Source organism: Marmota marmota, unplaced genomic scaffold, assembly GCF_001458135.2.
Source record: "Marmota marmota marmota unplaced genomic scaffold, marMar, whole genome shotgun sequence".
NCBI classification, from domain to species: domain Eukaryota; kingdom Metazoa; phylum Chordata; class Mammalia; order Rodentia; family Sciuridae; genus Marmota; species Marmota marmota.
In genome coordinates, this window is record NW_025999960.1 from 3979123 (window position 1) to 3996091 (window position 16969).

General features: G+C 36.6%; 1 protein-coding gene and 1 pseudogene across 5 annotated transcripts in view; one reads left to right on the forward strand and one right to left on the reverse strand.

Moving 5' to 3' along the window:
- The window catches only part of Bicd1 (BICD cargo adaptor 1), a 230738-nt gene that overhangs the window by 62789 nt on the left and 150980 nt on the right, over positions 1-16969 (forward strand). The window lies entirely within an intron of this gene.
- Positions 2277-5478, reverse strand: LOC107148689 (annotated as a pseudogene).

Sequence of the window (16969 nt, forward strand, 5' to 3'; positions counted from 1 at the left end):
GTTATTATTTTACTTGAACTTTTATAGCATTTAATATGTGCAAACATTTTTAGTTGATTTTTGGGATTTGTTTCTTCTTATGAATGTAAGAAGAGGTTGATCATGTTTGCCTTGCTTATTGTTTTATCCCCAGCATTCTAGCAGGTCTAGTGAATGAATGAATGATTGAATAAAAGATATCTTAAAAAGAGTTAGAGATGACATTCAATAATTTTCTTTATTTTCCCTTTCCTTCCTTTTTTCCTGTGTTTTTAACTCATACCAAACTTTGACATCCTTAGGTTATTGCAGCAAATAAGGTGGGTAGTTCCTTCAGTTTTTTCTTTAACTTTAAAAAAAAAAACTTTATTAAAGTCTATCGTATGTATCTTAAAAAACCCACTTTTAATACTTAAGAAGTGTATAATACTTAAGGAGTTAAATAATTTTTATTTATTTTGTTCAGTGTTGCAACCAAAACTATACATCAAATTGAGAATATCTCATTTTCCTAAGATCTCTAATGCCCAGTGAGAGTTTATTCCTGTTCTCATCCTCACCTTAAACCCAGGCAACCATGGATTTTCTTTTTATTCCAGTGAATTTGCCTATTCTGGACATTTCATAAATATGAGTTTGCACAGATAGTATTGTTTATTCTAGAATTTCATGTAACCCAAATCACACAGTGTGTGCTTTTTGGCTTCTTTCAGCAACATGAGTTTTCTGAGTTCATTCTGTTATTGGGCTCATCTCAATACTTTGTTCCTTTTTATTGTTGAGAGTACTCCAGTGTGCCAGTGTATCATGCTTTATGCATTTTCCTATTGATGAATGTTCTGGTCATTTTTTGTTTGTGTTTATTAGGAGCAAAGATGCTGCAGAACATTCTTATACAAGTCTTTTTGTAGACATGATTTCATTTTGTTGTGTGTGTAAATACCTAAGTGTCATTACTAGGTCACTGGGCAGTTGTATGTTATCTGCTAACTTTTATCTGGCATTACATCACTTTACAAAGTCTGTTAGAATTACAGTTTTTAAAATATCATGTTTTGGATTTTCTAAATAATGTACAATTTGGAGATATTTATAATTTCTTTTATCATATTGTTACTGATTGTTTTATTTACTCTTAGAACTTCTAAAACATTTAATATTTTTTCAATAATGATGGAGATATTGTCAGTCTTGTTTCTAATTTTTTTTTTTTTGGTATTTTTATTTTTTTGTCGTGCTGGGGATGAACCCATGTCCTTGTGCATAGGAGGGAGGGAAGCACTCTACCAACTGAGCTATATCCCTACTAGCCCTTTCTGATTTTAATGGAAATTATTTTGGTGCATTATCATTTAGTATGATGTTTGCTTTTGGTAAACAGTTTTTATCATATTTAAATAGTTTTAGTAAAGCTTTCCCTCTTTTGCCTAGCTGCTGAATTTTACCAAATGTATTGTGGGAATTCATTTGCTTTTCTTCCTTTGTTTATATAACAAAGTATTCATATAGATTTCCTGAAAACAGACCCTTTTAGCATTCCTGAAATAAATCTTACAAAAGACGAAAGATGGCACTAGGCTTTACAGAAGAGAAAATCTAAATGGCCAACAAACATGAAAAAATATACAACCTTAGTTTTTGTCAGAAAAATGTATATTAAAGTAACATTAATATACCATTTTCTGGTTCAGGTTAGCAGAAAAAGTGATTATTCCCAGTACTAAAAAATTAAGAAAAGAGTACATTCATTTACTGGAAGGAATGTGACTTCTTTTGGAAAAGCTATTTGGCCAAATATTTTAAAACTAAAATTACATGTAATTGTTAGGTCATCAATCCCAAATTTTAGAACCTAGCCTAAAGAAATAAAATTACCAAGATTCAAGTCTATGAATACAAAGATCATTTTGTATAATGAGAAAAACCTGAAGAGGAATGAATGGATAAAATCCATGCCATAAAACTGGGCTTGGTGCACTTGCTGATGGCCCCAGCTATCTGGGAGGCTGACATGGGAGCATCGCTTGAATCCAGGAGTTAATCGCCAGCAGCACAGTGAAACTCTGTCTCAAAAATAAATAATAATTCCATGTCATTTACTTATATAATATGATATAATTTTCATTTTTTAAGTTTTTATTTACTTTTTTAGTGAAATAAGTTGCCCATATATGGTATGTATAGTATAATCCAAATTTTGTGAGATGAACAATAACATGTATATAGGTTTCCCATTCTATAGGGAAAGGAAAAGATTTCAAAGATACTTGTTTTAAACCCTGGTTTTCTGAAGGGTGAGGATGAGAGAGAGAGGAGTTAACTTTTAAGAAAAGGAAGCAAGGATAAAGAAAACATATATATGATTATAGAAAAGAGATTACTATGTATTACTATGTAAAATAGTATTGATTGCAAAAACTTCACAATGTTGAAAAATTTGGAAACAGCATAAAGATCAGCTTAAAGAAATTATTTCCATCTGTTAAAAATAGTGCTACACATGTGTTTAGAATGCATATTAAGTGAAAATTCCAATTGCATTCTATGATCCTGTGCTAGTATGATTGTGTGGTTGATGGGCTTTGTTCCTTTTATTTTTTTAATCTGATGAGGGAAAAGAACAGAAGTTATTTCTGGAAGTATGAATCAACAAAACAGAGTTGCATTCCTTAAATGATACTTTTCTTGGGCTAGCTGTAATTTCATGAGATTTAGTCATATCTTTAATTAGATAGTAGAATGCTTGAGGATGGGACTCCCTTCTTAAGATTCAGTATAACTCTCAGAACCCAGAATAATTCTGGTTCATAGTAGCAAGAAATCATCCTCACCATACAAGGAAAGGGCACAGTATGAAGAGATCAGGGCTTGAGCATTTAAAATAAAACACCCTGGTCAAAAGTGCTCCCCATCTGACTTCAGTGCTTGACGCCAGCCAGTTGCAACTAAATAGGCCTGAGTACTCTTCCCTTTCTAAAGATATCATTTTATCAGTTTTTTTTTTTAAATGAAAATTATATATGAGATTAACGTATTACTGCATCTTCTAGTTGCTTCTTCCTTATCTCTGCCCTTTGCCTTTCCTACTTGGCTAGATTTGGCTTTCCATTCCAGGATCTTCTTGAGGCCTTTGTCCAGTGTTGGTCTGGTGCTAACCTGCTTGCTGGGGTGAGTGCACACAGGGACAGTTGTGCCATTAGCCTCATTAGCCTTTTCCTGCTGCACCCTATTCAAAGCACAAGACACCCCTCTTCCTGTAAACCTGAGCTACTTTGCCAGTCTGCTGACCTTCATAGTGTCTTTGTACAACCTGAACTTCCCTCTCCTTTCAGATGGGCACGGTTGCCCATTGTACTTCTGTTCTCAGCTCTTTGGAAAGAGAGGAAGACATAATCTTCCTGTGCATGTGAGAAGGTGTGTGGAAATGTCTTTTATGGTTCTTGCTTCGGTCAGAAGTCACAAAGGGATTGAACTTCATTCTGGCTGCTGCCACTTTGTTAGAGTCTGTAAACAAGTCAAAATAACACCTGGCATTTTGCCAGGGGAATGTTAGAGTTCGTAAACAAGTCTGGATGGTGCCTGGCAAAATGCCAGAGGGAGCGGTTTGAGAAGTAACAAAAACAAGCCATTAAGTGTGGAGATTCCTGATTGGTTGACTGATGTATCTAGTTTATGCTAATTAGATAAGCTGTGTGGAATGTATAAATACTGCTCCTGTCCTGCAATAAACGGCTTCCACTCCTGCTGTATCAAGTACACAAGTTATTCGTCACCCTCCGCTTATTTTGCCCAGCCAGCCGGGCTGCGGCACCACTTCAGTGATGAACACACAAAATAGGAGGCCACAGTTCTTGATGGGACATAAGCTACAGTTTCAAGGACAGGACAGGCAGGCAGAATCAGAGTTATGGGGACTGACCTGTTTGTTGGGTCAGCAAATTAGTCCCTGATTTATAGAACTAAATTTGGAATTTGATTGGGTTAGAATTCAATTACCTTTGCTTTGGTTCCAGTTGGAGTCTCTATTCCAGGATGTCTTACCTGGTGGATGGACCACAGCAGTAGGGATCTCATGACTTAGCAATATTAAAAACTCAGGCAGGTTATACTTGTTGGTTTTGAACAGACTCCAGATATGTATAGAAACCTGGCAGCTGACTGAGGAGAGAAAAATGTCAGCTCTCCCCCATGCTGATGTAGGGAGTTGTTTTGTTACTGCTGTAGGCTGTCCTGGCCCCCACAGGCCAGGAATCATTTCTAGGGGGTCAGCTATGTTGAGAGAGGCTTGTGCACTACGTTTTCATTAAGGGCATTCACACTTCATTTCAGGGAAAAGAAGCTGTTTGTTCCTTAGTTCAAAAAGCTCTCAACTTTTGACAGAGGGCAGCCTCTTTTTTTCCATATGAAGTAGGACACATTTTGGAATCTAAAATATTATCTGAAAAAAGCATGATGTATTTTATAGTTTTTTAAAGACCACTGAAATGTAAATAAATCTATCAGAATATCCATTGAAAGGACTTGTTCCTCATAGTGAAGAGACCTTGCTACGCGTTTTTGTGTGAAGTAACAGCCCGTGGCTCTGCAGAAATAGCAGGCCTCTCCTCAGTTGACCAAGAGCTTCTGTGGAAAAGCCTGTTTACACCAGAGTCCGGATGCCATTCCTACCTGAAGCAGTTCCAAGAATATGTACTTAAATTTTAAATAAATGATCAGATCAATTTCCAGTAGACACTTTGTATTATTGGTACAGTTATGATTCCATATTAGCTAAAGTTGAACCTGACAGAAAAATATTGATCCCCTCTTAAAATATAAGATAAAACACATTTTGAGGTAAGTTGTTTGTCTTCCTATTTATGCTGTCCAGTGTTTAAAATATAATGATGTGATAGGTTGAATGTTAAAGGAATCTAAATTTCTACTTTCTTGATTTCCAAGGTGCTAACTTTGCTAAAAACTATGGGAATAAACAATGTAATTTTCATAGTGATAATATTACTGTTTTTTTTTTTTAATTCTGTGACAATTGCATATTAGGCTGAAGTAATCCATATCTTTTGTGGTGCTGAGCTTGGGACCCAGGACCCTACTCATGCTAGGCTAGTGCTCTACCACTGAGCCACATACCCAGTCTTGAAGAGGACTTGAAATAGAGGATTTGCCCTTACACTGGGTAAAGAGGCAGAGCCCTACTTAATCATAGCCCAAGTCTAGACTCCCCTTATGAAGTGGCAAAGTCAGTTGAATCGAGATGTAGATTTCAGGGTCCTATCATCAGCTCCAGTGCTTCTCTCAAAGAATCCAGAGGACTTCCTGCCTGGACCTTGAAGTCACTTGCCAAGGACAAGTTTCCTGGTTCTTCTCTTCCTCCTTCTTCAAAACGGATGTCTTCTTCTCTAACATCCTCTGAAGAATCTCAGCTGCACTTAACCTTTCATCTAATGGGGAACAGAGGCCCCAAAATAGGCACCTGGTACACATTCTATTCTGGGATTTCCTGGGTCAGATTATTAAAATTTCTTTATCTTTTCATATTTCTAAATATGCTCTTCCTTGAGTCTCTCTACAAAGATTTCCTAGGCCAAGTTACCCTTGTCCTAAGGAATTACATGGTTCCCTTGAAGAGTTGAAAATAGAGCCTTTTCATTTTCCTTTAGTCCACTCTGGCCTTAGCAGGTTAGATTTTCCTCACAATATTCTCATTCCTGGTTCTTATTTCCTAATTCAAAATGTTATGCTGTCTTCCAAAAGATTGCCCTTTGTAAATACTTTATTAATGTTAAAAGCAAGCATTTATTCTGTACTGGTTTTGTAACATTTCATTTAATCTCTTTACAATGGTGTTATTAATGAAGGAGAATTTGCTTCCCAGGTCTGCATTATCATTCACTCCTTGGCCATCTGTATCTGGCTTTTTTTTTTTTAACAGTTTGTAGAGATTGTCTCCTATCGCATTCTCTTGTGGGCATTAAAAACACTTTTATAAAAATTTTTTTACTGTAGCTTTAGAGGAGTTTCAGAGAGTAAAATGTGTTTTCAATCCATCTTTACCCAGAAATTAGAATATTACTTTTTACAGTAGAGCCAGAAATGAATTTAGGAATATTTTTGGCATTTGGAGCAATGCTTAAAAGTATTAAAGAGGTGTTTATAGAGAATTCCACATTTTGCCAATTTATTATATTTAAAGCCAGGGTGTACAGTAGTTATGGCTACAAAATGAAAATAATTTATTTTTAATCTCAATTCTTTTCCTGATTAACATTTAAAATCATTAAAAGTTACCATCAGGAGCCCTTTATTTTATGCATCTAAATGGCAATAAGACAGCTGGTTATCTTATGCTGTATGTGAAGGATTCTATTTCAAGTGCATTTTCAAATTTAGCTAAGTTAATGATTGTATCAGAAAATATCATTTCTCCCTCACTGGCTTTAAAAACATAATTAAGTTTTCTTAACAACTGTTGCTTAAAATTAGAATTTACTTCTACTTCTAATAGAGAAAAACACTGACCTATGTAATTTTAGCATGATTAGATTTTTCTCCTTGTATCTATGTTCACCTCATCAATTTACCAAAGCCCAACTTGATCTAGAAATCCTGGTGCAGCCAATCGCAGGGGAGAAGTAAATTGCTGGTCTGTCTGGACCAGACTGTGGTGTTTGGTGGAATCGTAGTGGTGATTGCTCCAAGGTACATTCTGTTCACCAAGATTATTGTTGCAGCTGCTTTTAATTAGCTGATGGAAATGAAGAACCACCAGGGTATGCTTGTTTAGATGTGCATACATTTATTTCAATTCAAATAAAGGAGAATTTAAAGAATGTCAGTGTAAAATAGGAAATTGCTCATTGTAGACCCAGTTCAGAGTGTGGGTGGTAAAAGTATCTTAATGTGTTCTTTTGCTTTTACAGGAAGAATGAAATTTTGATTTTTGATGGCACAATTGCATTCTATATTCTGTTGTAGTTTTCTTTTCTCTTTCTCTCTCTCTGTGTGTGTGTGTGTGTGTGTGTGTGTGAGAGAGAGAGAGAGAGAGAGAGAGAGAGAGAGAGAGAGAGAGAGAGAGAAACAGAGATTTAGCTATGATGTCCAGGCTGGCCTTGAACTTCTGGGCTCAAGCAGTCTTCCTGCCTCAGCTTCCTGAGTAGCTGGGACTACAGGCATGTACCACCATGCATGGTTTGATTGTAATTTTCCAGTATTTTCTTATATGTAAATTTCTCTCCTGAGTAGATGATTCACTTCCAAGGATGGGACTCTGCAGTTCCCACTGTCTGCTACTGTGCACAATAAAAATTTACTGACCTGAAGAGATTCGTAGTTTTTTGATTCATTAAAGTTTTAGAAATTGTTTTGAGGAAACCAGAGGGTTGGAAATGGTGGAGAGTTGAAGGCATTGCTATGATTTATCACAAAATTTGATGAATATTATTCACAGAGCTTTATTTGTCCAGTGGGTTAGAAAATTCATGTTTCTTATTTTATTTCTCTGTTTCTACATGCCTTTTGGCCATTTTGCTATTAGTTTTTAAATAGGAATATTGATACTCATACTCAGGACTGCTGAAGACAGCCAGCATTTTCTGGTGCTGTGAAGCATTTGATCATCTTTGATGATCTCTAATGCAGTGCCTTGCAAGGAGAAAACATTTATTGATTTGAGTGCTATACTAATTTCTACACTGAATGCTACACTAATCCCTCTCTCTCTCTCTCTCTCTCTCTCTCTCTCTCTCTTTCTCTCTGGTACATGGGCTCTCTACCACTGAGCTATATCCTCAGCTCTTTTATTTTTTATTTTGAAATAGGGTCTTGCTAAGTTCCGCAGGGTGGCCTTGAACTTACAATGCTCCTGCCTCAGCCTCCCTGGTATCACAGGCCTGGGCCATCTTACCAGCCTACACTGATTTCTGGCTATTGTACTTCCTTGAATAGTTAGGAATTGACTATAACTACAATGTCATGTGGTTGATGATTGTTTTTTTCTCCCCTTCATTTAAGATCTAATGAGAATTTGCTTCAAATAACGTCAAGTGAATTTGGACTCTTTAAAAAAGCAAAGTAAGGATGATAGGACTCTTTCTGCCTGAAACTTTGGAAATAGGTAGACGAATTATGGACAAATTTTCTGTCAACTTTTTTGGGGGGCCAGGGTACTGGGGATGGAACTTGACCACTTAGACACATCCCCAGCCTTATTTTGTATTTTATTTAAAGACAGAATCTCACTGGATTGCTTAGCACCTTGCTTCTTCTGAGGCTGGCTTTGAACTTGAGACCCTTCCCCCCATGTCCCCCTCCCCCAGCTGCTGAAATTATAGGCATGCACCACCACGTCTAGCTTTCTGTCAGCTTTTGATTTCTTGATTTCCATTGTTATGTACAAAATTTCTGACACCTAAATTTTCTTTAATTTACAAAATGTATTTTATGAATAGAAAAGTAATAAGCACAAGTCAGAATTTCAGGGACGTACAACAAGAGTTTATCTCTGGACATTCATCATTATAAGTAACCAAGATACTATCCCATGTAATGGTCATTCTAAGGCATATGCTAAAGGAGCAACCCCTCTCTGAGCTTTGCTAGTCTTTCAGCAGAGGGCAATAGAAATGGAAATGTACAAAGGTTCTCAAGGCTTCTCCTTGACAGTGGCACATCCCATACCATCCACATTTTATAAACTGAGTCAGATGGCCACTCTGGATGTGCAGCCCTGCCAGAGAGGGGTCAAACAGCCAAGCCTGGCATTGGTATGATAGAGATGTATAATCCTTCCAGGTGAGGGACACTGAATATTTTTGACCAATAATACAATCTACCACTTGGGACCTGTTGTAAACAGGTTCTCAGGTATTTGCATGACGGAATCTGTATGTTACCTGATTTCTGTGGCAGAGAGAGCACTCTGTGCTCACCACACCATTTCATTTTCTTGGGCTTATGGGAAGACAGCTTTCTCTTCCCCTTTACATCTTTGTGGGACAAGAAGACTATTTATGGTCAATAGATTATGGGGAGGAATGATGTGTGACATTTCCAGACCTAGTTCCCAAATATTTGACAAAATCCAAAATGCTCCCATGTACACACTGTCTCTCCCTTCCTCCACTCTCCCTCCATTGGTGGAGTGAATTCAGAGGAGCCTGTCTCTCCAAATCACTGCTTAGCAGAGATGTATCCAGGGGAAACTCATCTGACCAGAAACATTGACTTTGAACACAGATTGGAACAAATGAAGCTTTGTTGTGTTAAGACACTGAGATTTTGTGGTTCTTTGTTATGTATTACCCTGACTGATATAACCTTGCTTGGTTGTTTACTTAATCTTGCACATTTACTAGAGTGATATATATTCAATAGTAAAGTGGCCAAATACAAGATACCCCTAAAAATTGCTGAAAGTTCACATACATTTCTACTGTAAAAATATAAAAATGTGACCAAAAAGCTGATTTTTTAATTTTGTTTTCTTAATTTGCATTTAAATGGTCACATGGAGCTAGTGTCTACCATGTTAAATCATAGAGCCTTGGACAGCAGAAGACTTTTCTCTATGTGATATATTGTAAATCTTTCCACGGTCTCAGCAACCTAAACATAAGACGTGTTGTCTAGATATTACCTTTTCTAGATGATTGAGTAATAAAAAAACAAAAAACCATCAGATCTTTATATAATGTTTCAATGGTGACAGTCGTGACATTGGAGTGCTCCCAAAGTTCTTTACTAGTACCAGTTTACATGAGGGTTTAGATTAATAGTGTTCAAGTCTAGAATGCAGATGAACAAATGATGGAATGGACATTTTTGCAGAAGCATATAGTTGTGGTTTCCATAGACATAAAATGAATAAGACTACATTCATTTCTTAAGATTTTCATTATGAAGTATGTAAGTTGTAAGAGTTGACAATTTTTGCAAATGTTGTGTCTTTGCTTAAATCTGTATTACATTTATGGGGATGCTCAAAGTCCTGGAAGCCATTTATAGGTGTTGTAATACATTTACCTCTACTTTTCCACGTTTAAAGGACTAGTTGCAGTAACTGAGTGATGTGATGGGTAAAGCATTGGATTAGGAGGCAAAATATCTGGGTTTTATTGTCTACTCTCTTACTGTGTGGATTTGGGCAGGCTATTTGGACTATCTGGGTCTCAGTTAATTCTATGGTGAATTTATGGGCTTAGCCTAATCACCCACCTCTACAATTCTATGGTTAAAAATTCCTCTATTTCATTCAATTTTTTTCTCCTTCGCCATTTGTTAGTAACACATGCAACGGGAGATAATAGAACTCAGCTGCCCACTTGCATTGACAGGACTTCTTTTTTTTGTTCCAGGAAGTTCTTGCCCAGGAAGATAAGACAGTAAATTAATAAATAACTTCAGTGTTTGCTTTGGGAAATTCTTGCAAATCAATTTATCAGGACAAACAGTTTGCTCTGCTTGGCAAACAGTTCTTATTAGAACAATATATTGTTCACCTGGGCAAACAGCCTGCCAAGTATGCAGAGAATGACATTAGGCATTGCGGTGTTGGAAATGAACCTGCTGTAAATGTTATTTTATTTCACTATGTAACCAGGAGTAAAATATCTTATTAAGTGAATCTGGGTATTTTTTCCTGAGAAGCATGAGACTCTCTAGTTTACATATTGGTGAGGTTAATTATAATAAAATGAGTAAAATTGTAGACATTGAATTAATTATAGCAAGGTGAGTGAGAAAATCAATTTTCTATGTCAAACATAGTTTAAAAATTTGTGTAAAAAGATCTTTTATAATTTGTGTTCTAAGAAATTCAGTTTTTTATAACAAATATACATAATCTTAAGGTTATAGGTTAAGTCCTCTGTGGTATAAAGTTGCCTGCCAGAGAGCTTCCCTGACATTAAAACAATTAAAAGCTGCCTGTTCTGAAAGGTCAATAAATTTATGAACAAATCTCTAACATCTTTAGCAATTAGAGAAACGCAAGTTAAAACTTCAATGAAATTTCATCTCACTTCAGTCAGAATGGCAGTTATCAAGAATACAAGAATAAATATTGGTGAGGATGTGGGGAAGAAGGTTTACCCATACATTGCTGGTGGGACTGCAATTGGTGCAACTACTATGGAAAGCAGTATGGAGATTCCTGAGAAAACTTGGAATGGAACCACCATTTGACCCAGTTATCCCACTCCTTGGCTTATAACCAACTTAAAATCAACATACTACAGTGATGCAGCCCCATTAATGTTTATTGCAGCTGAATTCACAGTAGCTAAGCTGTAGAACCAACCTAAGTGCCTTCAACAGATGAACTGATAAAGAAAATGTGGTATAAATGTACAATGGAGTATTACTCAACCTTAAAGAAGAATGACTATATGACATTACTATATGACAGGAAATGGATGGATCTGGAGACTATCATGCTAAGTGAAAAAAGCCAGTCCCTGAAAGCAGAAAGTGCTGATTTGTGGAAGCTAACCCACAATAAGGGTGGAGAGGGGAAGAATAGGTATTCAGTAGTTTAGACAAAGGGGAAAGAAGGGAAGAGGGGTGTAGGAAAAGGAAAGTATAATGAATCTGAAATAATTTTCCTACATACATATATGAACACACCATAGTGAATCCCACCATCATGTACATCCATAAGAATGGGGACCTAATTAGAATAAGGTATATACAGTGCTTGTATAACTATATCAAAATGAATTCTACTGTCATGTGTAACTAAAAAGAACCAATGAAAAAAAGAAATCTGCCTATTAGTCTGACAAGAGATAGCGTGTACACATAGACACCTAAAGCAGATGGGTGTGTCTGTCATCTATGTGTTCTTTGTTCACTGTGCTCCCAAGATGACGAAAAAAGTACTTGGTGACGTGACATAATATGGACCCAACACCCTCAGTTATTAAATTACCTGTTTCAAAGTTTTCTTGAACTCTCTCACTAAGCACTTTCATCACCCATGTGTTCTTTCTTTAAATTTAACGAAGGTTAAATAAAAATATTTTCAAGTTTATCGTGTTTATTTCCTCATGGAGCCTGATAGGAAAACTTCATCCTTAGGTTCACAGTTTTACCTTAGGAAATTCAATCATGGATGCAAAATCAGCTTGTTGAGGATATGGAGTTAGAACCTAGAAAGTACCTTTAAGGAGGAATAACCCCGAGGAAGAGCACCATGAGTTTTAGGGTATAGTGAATGATTTACAAAGCCATTTTGACATGGACTAAAAAAGATACTTAGATTCTCTGGTTAAAAAGATTACCAAATAATGTACAAAGCAGATAGTCTTACCACCTCTTGAGCCTCACTCTCCCATTGACCAGTCCACTACATATTCTCTTTCTCTTTTTCTTCTTGCCTTCCTTTCCCCCCCCATTCCCTATCCAAGCCTTGTCAATATTCACTATAATGGCAGATCAGAGATGTGGTGAGGCCTAAGGCACAATCAAAGAGAAATGTGTGGTCCATGAATAATATCTGGCAGACCAGCCATGGGTAAGTGGACAATAAAAGTTTATTTCAACTCTAGCATAAAAGTTAGAAGGCATAATCTTTAAAAATAATTATAGCTACAATAATTTGTTAATGGATACACAATATAAAACGTTATGAAGCCTGACATCGGTTGTGTAATAAGGTAGAAGTAACATATAGTATTTGTAGATGATTGAAGTAATCCGCTTAAAATAGAATGTTATAACTGAAATGTTTTATGTAAGACCCATGGTAACCACAAAGAAAATACTTCCAACAAATACCCAAAACATACAACAAAATTAAGACAGTAAGTCCATAATTATCAATAATTACTTTAAATCCCCAATCAAAAGCAAAAATTGGCCAAATGAAGGAAAAAACAAGATCCAATAATTTGTGGCTGAGAGAAAACTCACTTTAGCCTTAAGAAAACAAATAGACTGAAAGTGAAGGGGTGGAAAGAGACATTCCATGCCACTGGTAACCAACAGAGAGCAGGGTGACTTTTGTTACATCAGACCATAAAGACTTTCAGTCAGTGTCTTTCACAAGACACAGAAGTCACTATGTACAGTAATAATGAGGTCACATCAAGAGGAAATAACAATTATAAATACAATACACACACACACAAAGCTCCGGAGCACCTCAATGCATAAAGCAAATATTAACACAACCAAGGGGGACAACAGGCAGCAATACAATATTAGCAGGGTACTTCAACACCCCAGTTTCACCCTTGGGTAGATCACATAGACATAAAATCAATGAGGAAACAAAAAGACTTGAGAAACACTGTAAACCAATGGACCTAAGAGACACACACCCAGCATGTCATTCAACAGGAGCAGAGCACGTGTTCTCCTCAAGCCCACCTGGATCTTATGTTGGGCCACAACCACATCCTAACAATTTTTTTTCTTATGTGCTGCTGGGGATTGATTATGATGCCTTATACATGCTAAGCAGGAGCTGTATCACTGAGCTGCACCCAGGGCTCTCTGTTTTTGTTATTAACAGTTTATCAGATAAATAGTTTGCAGATATTTTTAACCATTTCATAGGATGCCTTTCCATGTTGTCGATTGTTTCCTTTGCTACACAAAAATTTTAAATTTGACATAGCCCTTCTTGTTTAGTTCTGCTTTGGTTGCCTGTGCTTTTTGTGTCATGTTCAAAAACTCATTGCCAAGGCCAATGTGAAGGAGCTTTTCTCCTATTGTTTCTTCTTATGGTTGATCCATTTTAGCTTTTATGTAGCTATAAGGCAAGAGTCCCATTCTTCTGCATGTGGATATCCAGTTTTCCCAACACTGTTTATTTAAGAGATGAGTCTCTTCCCACTGTGTATTCTTGGTACCCTGTCAAAGATTGTTGACCAGTGTGGGTTTTTTTTTTTTTTTCTGGGCTCTCTATTTTGTTCCATTGGTATTGGTCTTTGTATCTGCTTTTATGCCACGTCCATAGTTTTTTGTTTACTATGCCTTTGCCATATAGTTTGAAATCAGAGAGTGTGATGCCTTTGGCTTTGTCCTTTCTCAAGGTGCTTTGACTATTCAGGGTTTTTTTTTGTTGTTGTTGTTGTTGTTGTTTGTTTGTTTGTTTTGTTTGTTTGTGGTTCCATACAAATTTTAGGATTGCTTTTTCTATATCTGGGAAAATACCATTAGTATTTTGTACTGAAACTGTAGATTGTTTTGGGCCATCAGGTCATGTCCATTAAGAAAGTAGAATGGGAAAAGAAGAAAAAAAATTATCTATCTATCTGTCTATCTATATCTATCTCAACTAAATCAGTTCCCTGGCTTCCATCCCCTTAACTTCTGCTCACATGTCCTTGTATACCCCTTGCAGCTAGGGAGGTTGGGGTGAAGTAGCCTTCTATCTGGGAACATTGTCACCCAAACAGAATCAGCATTCTGTAGTAAGGGAGTGAGAAGAGTGGATTTTGTGTCAGCAATTCGTAGTTTCTTGCCCCATAGAGGATGAGGACAGAGATAACTGGATAACTTTTGCTCCAGTTTAGTCTGAACAAGCTCATTTCTTACTCGGCTTAAACTACTTTTTAATTTTCTCACTTTCCATAAGTCCAGAACAAAAGTTTCATATTGTCTCATGAATGTTTCTATTAGAGGTTCCTAATTTCTAGCTTCTTGCTGCATTTCGGTTGAGGACAGCATAGTATAGCCAAAGGCAGATTCTGCCACTGGCTCTGATTACAGGTTCTGTCACTTACTCACTGACAGGTTACGGAGCCTTGTATGCGGAATTAGACATTACTATCTGCTATGACAAATAATCATTTTAGACTCAGGCAGTTTTTAAAAATCAAGGGAAAAATCACATCACATGAGGACAAGAAGATGCACTCAAAACATATATTTAATTCATTTTGTTAACCAGGAAGAATGTTAAGTACCTGAATACAGAGCAAAAGAGAAAATATGTTTAAGAATTTTTTTTCTTAATAATAGGTACTTTATCTATTCTACATAGAAAGTAGAATGAATTTTAAGAAAATCTAGGTGACTATTACCAATATACAAGTTGAATGCAATCCCCATCAAAATACCAATGACATTCTCACAGAACTAGGAAAAAAAATACTAAAATTCATTTGGAAGAATAAAAGAGCCAGAATAACCAAAGCAGTTCTAAGCCAAAAAAGCAATACCTGACTTCAAATTATACTCCAGAGTTATAGTAACAAAAGCTTCATGATATTAGCATAAAAACAGACAGATAGACCAATGGAACAGAAGAGAAAACGACAAACCCACACATCTACAGTCATCTGATCCTTGACAAAGTTGCCAAAAATACACATTGGAGAAAAGACAGCCTTTTTAACTAATGGTGCTGGGAAAACTTGTTATGCATAAGTAGAAGAATGAAACTAGACCCCTCTTACCCTGCACAAAGATTTAACTCAAAGTGGATCAAAGGCTGGGCATGCTGGCACACACCTGTAATTGCAGTGGCTTGGGAGACTGAGGCAGGAGGATGCAAATTCAAAGCCAGCCTCAACAAAAGCCAGATGCTAAACAACTCTTGTTTCTAAATAAAATACAAAATAGGCTGGGGATGTGGGTCAGTGGCTCAGTGGCTGAGTGCCCCTGAGTTCAATCCCCGGTACCAAAAAAAAAAAAAAAAAAGTGGATCAAAGACCTAGAAATTAGACCAGAAACTATGCAACTCCTAGAAGAAAACATAGGGTCAACACTTCAATATATAGCCATAGGCAATGACTTTCTCAATAGGACCCCTAAAGATCAGGAAATAATACTAGGAATTAATAAATGAAATGGCATCAAATTTTAAAGCTTCTGCACCACAAAAAAGTCAAGCAAGAATGTGATGAGAGACGCTACAGAATGGTCAAGATAATCCTTGCAACCTACTTTTCTGACAGAATTAACATCCAGAATGTATAAAGAACCCTAAAAACTTAACACCATAAAAACAAATACCCCAATTAATAAATGGGCAAATGAACTAAACTGACTCTTCTCAAAAGAAGAAGTACAGACAGCCAACAAATATATGAAAAAAAAATTTAAACATCTTTAGCAATTAGGGAAATGCAAATCAAAACTAAGATTTCATCTCACTCCAGTTAGAAGGGCAGCCATGAAGAATACAAATAATAGTAAATGCTGGAGAGGATGTGGAGAAAAGGAACACTTTTACACTGTTGGTGGGATTGTCAATTAGTACAAGTACTATGGAAATCAGTATGGAGATTCCTCAAAAGACTAGGCATGGAACCACCATATGACCCAGCTATACCACTCCTTGGTATTTATCCTAAAGAATTAAAGTCATCTTACTATTGTGATGCATGCACACCCATGTTTTAGGAGCACAATTTACAGGAGCCAAACTCTGGAACCAGCTTAGGTGTCCGTCAACAGACAGATGAATAAAATGTGGTACATGTGCACAATGGGCTTTTATTCAGCCATAATGAAAAATGAAATTATGGCATTTGCAGGAAAATGGATGGAAGTAGATGCCATCATGTTAAGCAGATAAGCCAAACTCAGAAGGCCAATCGTTGTGCAAGTTTTCTCTCATATATAGAAGCTAGAGAAGAAAAAGGAAAAGAAGGGTGGTAGTGATGGGGAATCTCATGAAAATCGAGGGGTGATCAGTGGAAGAGAGGAGGGGGACCAGGAAGGGAGGAGGAGAGGGAAAGGGAAATACTGGGGAAGGATATTGACCAAATTATATAGCTATATCACGTGCGTATACGAACGTGTAACAACAAATCCTACCATTATGTGCAACTATAAAGCACCCATAAAAATATGGAACAAAGAAAACTCTAGGTCATATTGATAATTTCATGTCAATAGTGCTTTTTGTTAATAATTTCAAGATCTGGAAGGGTCCTTAATTACTTTCTTCTTTGGCTTTCAAAAGAGACACCACATTTTTGTTGTTGTTGTTTTTGTTTTCTGGTTTAGTATGAAACAAGCACCCCCGCCCCCCACT